Source organism: Rhagoletis pomonella, unplaced genomic scaffold (genome assembly GCF_013731165.1).
Source record: "Rhagoletis pomonella isolate Grant_MI unplaced genomic scaffold, Rhpom_1.0 Rhpom_scaffold_00001, whole genome shotgun sequence".
NCBI lineage: Eukaryota > Metazoa > Arthropoda > Insecta > Diptera > Tephritidae > Rhagoletis > Rhagoletis pomonella.
The window spans coordinates 71,239,182-71,248,136 of record NW_023458555.1 but is presented as its reverse complement, the minus strand read 5'-3'; the positions used below and the strand labels follow the sequence as shown (position 1 = coordinate 71,248,136).

At 34.9% G+C, this 8,955-nt stretch overlaps 1 protein-coding gene and 1 long non-coding RNA gene across 4 annotated transcripts in view; both read right to left on the bottom strand.

Annotated features, from left to right (window-relative positions):
* The window catches only part of LOC118747555 (C-1-tetrahydrofolate synthase, cytoplasmic), a 247,948-nt gene that overhangs the window by 219,031 nt on the left and 19,962 nt on the right, over positions 1–8,955 (bottom strand). The window lies entirely within an intron of this gene.
* On the bottom strand, positions 2,042–4,749 carry LOC118747604. Its single transcript, XR_004993968.1, has 4 exons — positions 4,429–4,749; positions 4,280–4,358; positions 2,605–2,859; positions 2,042–2,316 (listed from the first exon to the last, which is right to left on the bottom strand). It is a non-coding gene; the product is annotated as an uncharacterized LOC118747604 (long non-coding RNA).

Here is an 8,955-nt window from a genome sequence, read left to right as displayed (position 1 = left end):
AAGTGAAGGTTGGATCCACGACAGAATCGTCGGATGAAAAGTCAACCATTGGTTCTGACATTTTTTTATGTCGATAATTCGCCTCTTAGTTTAATATTTAAAGCACTTCACTTCCTCAATGTACAACGTGGTATCCAATTTTAGACAATTACCTTTGCAAAAAAGAGCTACCGAGGACTTGGTCATACCGAAACATGAATACCGTATACAATTTGTAGTTTTCCATACTGAATATAATATTTTTTTCATAACGCCTACTTGCAAGCAGCGTATGACTTTTTTCTCGAAAGGCCATTTTTGAATAAAAAATATTGCAATAAAATTGTATTGTAGTTTCCAATATATAAAAGTTTTTTTTTACATAATCCATACACTACACGGGATGTAGGGTGTATCAAATTAACAATATTTCACACACGTTCTCTGAAAATGTCACAACTCGAAATTTCCTACCGTCTAGAAACGAGAAATGCTTGTCTTGCTTATTTTTGTTTTTCACTTTCAGAGCACGAGTAACGTGACATTTATTGTGCTCTTATTTGCTTCAGTGTACTAATTAGAAAGATAGTATGATTTAAGCTTAGATTCTAAATTAAGGTTCACACTTTAACAATGAACAGCTTAAAAAGACTGCAAACGACTTTATATTGCAATCATTTTCTGATTGCAATAAAATGAAATGAAATGAAATTGGATTGGTAGCCTTGTTATCTTCCCATTCTTCTAAGTTTAAGGCCGAAATTGGTGCCGCTATATATCTCGAATATTCGTCAAGATCTTTTTTGTCTTTTCGCCCAAGCACGAGCCCTCGATGGTGCTTCCAAAAATCATAGGTAACTGCAATATCCTCATCTGACTCACTGCTGCTCAGAGCACTGAGAGCTTCAGCCTTAACGAGCTCCTTAATTTTTTTAACTGCTTTTGAATAGGCAACTGGGTCTCTGAAGTGAATACGTTTGAACCTAGGGTCCAAACCTGTAGCTATGGCAATGGTGCTATGAAACTCTACTTGACCGAATCGTTTTTCCAGCTCCGATAACAACAGCGACTTTACAGTAGAGAGAGTGGGCGTCTCGCATACAACTTTACGGACTTGACATATCAGGCACAGGGTTGCCGCGGACGAAAAAAAATATTTACCATGCACTTGAAAAAAATCTACCAAATCTGGGAAATATCTACAAATAACTTTTTTATAATTATTTTAATAAAAACTATAGTTTTGTTATTTTTTTATTTATTTAAATTAAAACTATAGTTTTTTTATTTTCTTTTTAGTTATTTCAATAAATATAAATATATAAAATTGTTTTTAAGAACTTTTTACTTAACTAGTTATACGATATTTGAATCATATTATTGGCATATTCTCAGTTTCCTTCAACCAAAAGCGGAAGTGATGAAACTATAGGCAACAATGAAACTTCATTATTTGAAAAACTTCAACTCGAGTTATTATAGACAATTACAGTGACTCAAAAAAGTGATTTTTTTAATATTCGCAATAAAATTTTTTTATTGCTTTAATCGAATCCATAAACAACATAGAAAAATTCCAAATATTTTCGTCTAAATTTCGAATTTTTTACTCTGAATTTTTATAACAATTTAAGGTGTGGAGTTTTAAAGCAAATACTTTTTGTGTATAGCCAACAATGTGGTGCTTAAAATTCCCTTGATTTTTTTTTTTTGCATTGATAAAAAATGGTGTTGGTTTATTTTTTTTTTGCCTGTCAATTTTTTCTTTATATTTAAATAATCATTTAAAATATTTAGGCAATCAAAAGCTCCTCGGGATTCCAGTAAAATTAGTTTTGAAAGGAGCGCGATATGTTCGCCTTATATTGATATAAGTATAGTATGCAAAGAAATTTATAATATATTTAAAGATAACTACGAAAAATAAATCGGGAACGGAAAGTGCATCAAAAATCTACCAAAATGAGAAAAAATTTACCTTTTACCAACCCAAATTTTTTCTACCAATTTTGGTAACAATTTACCAAAGTGGCGACCCTGATCAGGCAGTTAATGGTAGGAATTATTTTGGAAATTTAAATATATTTTTCAGCGGAACTTTCTCTAGTGGCACACTCAAAAGGCTTTAGAAGTAAGATTAGTTGCTTTATGCAGTCGATTTCGCTACCTGTCAACATGTTAGAGCCGTCAGGAGAAAAGATCAACATTTGTGAGCAAATTGGACCCAAATCTATAAACCTTTGTAGCATAAAGTATGTTAAGTTCCATCTCGTCTTCACATCTCAAATAAGTTTTTTCGTTGCGCCCTCAGCCGACCCTGCTTCTATATGAGATTTTCTGAAACAATCAGAATTCATTACGCTATTGTTTATCCACAAGACAATGGCTCCCACTTTATTTACTGCATCACTGAAACCGTCAAGTCTTAGCCCTACTTCCGCCACCAAATTCAGCGTATGTGCGAAACATGGTAAATGCTTATTTTTTCCCCGCAACCAAAATTGCAGCATTCACCATGTTTTGTCCATTGTCGGTGACAATGCCTCGAATTTTGTCTACTTGAATATTCCACTCATACAAAATTTGTTTCAGTGTGCCAGCTATATTTTCGCCAGTATGTCTTACCCGCAGCTCCCGAGTACCGAGCCTTTGTTTGAACTCCATCGATGAAGTGCATAGTTACACCCAAGTAGCCCTTCTCCGCCATTGTATCTGTCTATATGTCCATGGTTAAACTTAATTTATCAGCGTTTTTGACTTTCTCAATATAGTTCAGTTTAACGACATCGTACTTCGCATTGAGTTGCGCCTTAAAATACTTTCGTCTCGGAACTTTATACAAAGGCGCAATTGTTTTCATTAGCTTGAGAAAGCCTTCACCTGAAATAAAATGTACAAATATAAATTTATGTTATACCCATGTTTTATATAAGAAAGAGTTCATTCTTTAACAGAAACCACAGTATATACTTCAGGATTCTTATTTTTGTATTCATGTACCTAGCAATTTGCTGAGTGAACTAATTTTTCTTTTTAATGATTGCAGTTTAAACAAGTAAAAAGTCTAAGTTCGGGCGAAGCCGAACTTTAGATACCCGGCGCAAGTATTAAATATAGTTTTTTCGCCTTTCCGAAAACTACCGCTACATGGTAAGCAGGGGTGATTTTACCCCTATTTTAAACACCTTCGATAAACTTATATAGTTGTATGTGGGCGGTATCACGCCCATTTTCCGAAATTCCAGAACAATGTTTCTTTTTTTCAATGGATTGATGTTGGTATCAATTTTGTTTAAATCAGCGTCATTAAATTTCGAAATATCGAAGTTTAAAGTATTTCTGAAATTTACCGTTATATAAAAAGTGGGCGTAATTTTAGTCCGATTTCAATAATTTTCAGCCGATTTTGGTACAAATTGATCGAATGGTTACCGAGATACGCACATGTGGTCATAAGTCGGCGGTGCCACGCCCGTCTTCCAAAATTTGATTATAAACGTATTTTCTGCTAAAAAATTATTGCAAACGTGAATTTTGAATAAATTATCTTCAGTATTTACTGATTTATCGAAGATTTCGTATTTCTCTAAATTACCGTTATACGGGATGTGGACGTAGTTATTGTGCGATTTTAAAATATTTTTTTTGCCGTTTGGTATATTTTGTCAAGGCCAACAAGTGTGCCAAGCTTGGGAAAAATTAGTGGAGCGCTTCCCAAGATATACACATGTAATCATTTCCATTTTCCATAAATTTATAATATTCTTATTTTTCGCCTAAAACTCATTGCAAATATCAATTTTGAGTGAAAAAGCTTCAGTAGTTACTAAAATAACGCAGTTTTCGTATTTCAGAAAACTAGCGTTATATGGGAGGTAGGCGTGGTTATTATCCGATTTTGCCCATTACCATTCGTCCTACGCTGAAAAGAAGTACACATACCAAGTTTCGTTAAGATATCTCAATGTTTACTCGAGTTATCGTGTGCATAGACGGACGGACGGACGGACAGATAGTCACCGCTTAATCGTTTCCTTTTTTCATTCTGATCATTTATGTAGACGTTTGTCTATACCTATCTCGATTCGTTTTGCCTGTTACAAACAACCGTTATATGAACAAAGTTATAATACTCTTGTGCACAAGTGCGCTCGGGTATAAAAATGCAAGCTCCACTGCCGAACACAAGGAAATATTTAATTAATTAAAAAAAAAATGATTTCACTACCGCATTCACGATCCATAGCAAATTCCCCAGGATCGTCCTTCCATTTGCAACAGATGTGACCGTTTTGCTTACCTTCCTTAAAATGGCTTCATTTCCGTACAAATAAAGTAGAGGATAGCCACCGATATACTCGCGAACTTTTGACCTCCATCTAAAAAAATTATAAATTATTGAGTGAAAACATTGAATTTGCATAAAACCTACAAGTAATCATTATTTACCTGTGTGATGAAATTTGCTTAAAAGCGTTTGCAAGTGGCTTAAGCGATTGTGGTGGAGGCATATTCTTATTAGCAGGCACTCTAAAAAAATTAGGATATGAAAACCAAAAGTATAAAAAAACACATTTTAGTTCTCACAGATCTTCACTCGAGGCCAGTGATCGGACTTCTACCACATTGTGGTAGATCTGCTACTTTTTTGACCATCTACCACAGGGTCTGAAATCTACCACATATTCGCGTTTTTGAGTAGTTTTATTTTTGCTCGACATAAGTTTCTTAATTCTAAGAACAAAAACAGTCCAACACTAAACACTAACAACAGGCAGAATGGGAGGATAAAATAAACTGTAAAATAGTAAATTTTCTCAATAATCAATTTTTCGACAGGAAACGTGGTTTTATTGTGTTAAATTGCAAAATATATAATTTATAAAAGTAATTAATAGCGAAAATGTTAAGAAACGGCGATTTTTGTGAAAGTATTAGCAAATTTCAGTGCATCTAAAGTTTCTGAACCGTTGTTTACTTTTACTTGAGAATTGTCAAAATCGGCAAATCCCAAGTACCGGTTTCTGGAACGTGTCACATTTGTTCGCTACATCGTGATGGGCCCTGTCACACGGTCAGTATTTATTGACGTGATCCAAGTATCGCGATATTTATTGACGGTGTAGCATGCAGTATTGATGGATCGTAATCCATATCGCAAAATTTCTAAAAATTTTGAAATCTCTATCGCGGATCGCAATACCGTCAATAAATATTGAACGTGTAGCACGTTCAAACCGCGATCCATACATTTCGTCAGTACATCTTTTACTCTCATAATGCGAACATCGAAAACGTATTCGCTCTGCCTTCGCTCACGGTGCTTAAAACCTTTCAAAGGAAATTGAAACAAGTTTTAATTAACATTGGAAATTTTAAAATAATTGTGGAATGCATTATCTGTAAATTATACGTACAAAATAAAAATATTTTCTTGCGTCATAATAAGCGTTCAGCACAAAAACTATGCAAATACTGACACGATAAATGTTGAACATGTAGCATTCGTGCGCGATCCACCAATTCATCAATATGGATCGCGATCCAAATATCGTTAAAATTAGTGACCGTGTGGCACGGCCCAATGTGATAAAAAGAAAAGCTGGTAGCACTCCGCAAGGTTGCAGAAATCTTTCAAAATATGTTCGAAAAATATCTTGATATGAAAGGAATTTCTTTACACTGTCAAGGAAAAAAATTGACAAAACTCAACGCAATGTTTAGCAACTTCAATCTTGCAATCTTTATTATACTGTTTGCAATTTAGGTGAAACTTTGCAGAATTTTTTTAATTTTTGTACAAAGTTTGATCCAAAACCTGAGATCTACCACATTTTTTGAAATCTACCACATTTTTTTCAGATTCTACCACACACATTTTTTTAAGTCCGATCACTGCTCGAGGTGCTGGAATTCAAAGCAACTCCTACATTATGGCCCCTTGCATGTTTATGCAAGTTTGACGTGTTTCCACTAAATTTTATTATCATAAGACAATGCTTACAGATAGCATAATTTTTATTTTTTTATCAAAATGTTGCCAAATTTTTGAAATTCGCGGCATTGTTTTTTATTTTCTTTTATGCAAAAATATTATGCACTCACTTCACAACCATAAATCCAAACGACCGGCAAGAGTTGAATGAAAAAGGAAAGAAAGAATTTCACAACATGGCGCTAGTGTTTTCGAGTACTTTTTGCCTAAAATCCTGGAAAACTAGTCAGTTTTAGTACGGGAAAGCAGCTATTGCAGTTTTTTGCTTCCCTTTATCCTCACTTTCTAGCACTGTCATACAAAATACATGTTCATTTTCACTGCCAATGCTGCCAAGATGTCATGAGAACATGTTGCCAAAAGCTCCACAGCATGATTCGTGTATTATCTGAATACAATTTCTGAAAAATATGGTAAAGCAAATAAATGCTTTAACCGCGTACTCGATACCCATTTTAGTACTTGCATGAAGGATTCGAGTACAAAAAATACTCAGTACTTGAAGAAAGTATCGAGTATTTACTCGTACCGGAACAACACTAGTTAAGACTTATACTATAATACGCAAGAACGATAGAATACAAGATTGCGCATTCCCGCAGAATGACATTTGTGGCAACGGGTAAACAAAGAATATGGCGAAGAACAATGAGCTGACAGTTGTGAATTTGCAGCGAGAAAACGTGTTTTCTTCTCGATTCACCAATTTCTCAAGCCATCTTTGAATATAGCAAATTAAGCACTACGTTAACAAAAAATACACAACCACTCTTGAAATGTGTTCAAAAGAATAGGTCTTATTAATTAACTATTTAGAATTTTTGTGTTTGTATTGCAGGTGCCGAAAAAGTGATAATATCTTGTCGCAGCGCATGTTTTCCTGCAGAAAGTGGTCGATGCTTGCTTACCTCCGATTTTAATTTGTAATTTGTGGTATTTCAACGTTTTCAACTTAACATGTCGTGTTTAAAAGTGGTCCGTAAAGTGCTTCATGCATATTACGCTGGTGTCTAAATTGTATGGCTTCTCCTGCCGACAGGAGACACTTTCTGGCCAAGGCGTCGTCGCGGGGAAACAAAAAAAAAAACTGCATTTGGGGGCTTTAACCCTACGGCTGCTGCAATTCAACACATGACACGACATTTTTATAAAGTTTTTGCTACAAATAAAACTTTTTTACTTCAGAATGCACGAATTACTTTGATTTTTCACTTGAAAGTACACAATACGTTTGCAATACGTTTGCACTTGTTCCTAAACAAAAAGTTTGTTTACGTATTGCCATAAATGTCAAAGTCGGCAAAACCAAAGTAGCGGTTTCGGGAATGCGCCACCTTCAGTTCATTTCACCATGTATAATACGGATCCATTGTTTGGAGTCCCCGCTACCAAGTTCATTCAGAAAGGATTGAATAAATTCAAACCCAATTCTTGCTTTTTGCATTGCGCGATTTTAACTGGGATTCAGACTACAATCTCCACCTTAATTAATAACAGGCTTGATTAATAACTCGGCACCAAAAAACAAAAAAAAGGTCCGTACCTCATGCGGACTGCGATCCATTATTTTAAAAGCTTGGGAACGCCTGGCTTAGATGCTAAAACCGTCGGGTATCGACGATTCTCGTAGCCTTGCGTACGAAGGGACTAATACCATGTTCTGACCGACATCGAAAACATGTTTTCGTTGCTAAAACTGGTTTTCGACCTAAAACATGTGTTTTCGGCCATGTAAAATCTGTCAAACGAAAACCAGTTTTCACTGAAAACTACTTGAAAACTCACGTTCCACTCATTCCAATCTGTGTCTTCACTAGTTTTTTTTCGATTATTTATCGAAGTGGAAGTCGTATTTTCTCATCTTTAATACGCTATTTCGTATTTATTGTTAATTGGCTGGCCAAACTAAAATAAGAATGACAGTAAGAGGTTGCTAATGAAAAGAAAATGTGGGAAAAGCATTTTGGTTTTGTTTCTGTGTAGCAACACTGCAATCAGAGGATGTAAGAAATGTCAACGAAAACACTAACAGCCGGTGTGAACAGCCTTCAGCCCACAATTCCAAAACTCGTTTTCAAAGTGTTTTCGTTGTCGGTCAAAACATGGTATAACTGTCAACAGTGGCGTGGGTGCCAAGCAGTGTTGCCACAACTATTTTTTTATTTTTTAACAAGGTCACCAGAAAAAGTGACCAAATTTATCGAAAATTTACCAAATCTATTTTATGTGCAGAATTGTGCATACATAAATATGTATATATGTATGTGCACATATCCAAATACAACGGGTCAGGTATAGTGTTGCCAGATTCCTTTTCCGGCCATACGGGACAAACGCATAATTTGTCCCAATTATACGGGATTTACATAAATTTTACGGGACAAATGAGAAATAAAGGATATGCTTTAAAATCCTAACTACGAACCATATATCAATCTATCTCAGAAAATGTTTCAACATCGTTCTATCCAAGAAAACTTTTCAAAAACGCTCTACTTCAGAATTTGATTTAAAAATACCCTAACTCAGAATTTGGTTGAATAACGCCCTATCTCAGCTGCCGATTCAAAAACGCCCTATCTAATCTTATTTTCAATGTATTTTCGTTTGAAATAGGGAGTTTTTGAGCCGAATTCTGAGATAGGGCGTTCTTCAACAAAATTTTGAGATAGAGTGTTTTTCAATAAAATTCTGAAGTAGGGCGTTCTTGAAAAGTTTTCTGAGATAGTGCGTTTTCGAACAGGCTGCCAAGATAGGTCGATCTTCCACTCAGCCATCGATATGTACTTACAAAGGTGATCCATTTCATTGAAGTAATGTTCAGATTAGTTATAAGCTTATGATAAATTTCGTTTATTTCATGACAACTCTTTTTAATTTAAACAAAAATATGTATGTACGTAGGCATGTAATTGACCAAGCCATAAAAACAAATTAAGAGATACAGTTGCGGTCAAAATAATAGCAGAAAAATTCAAAAT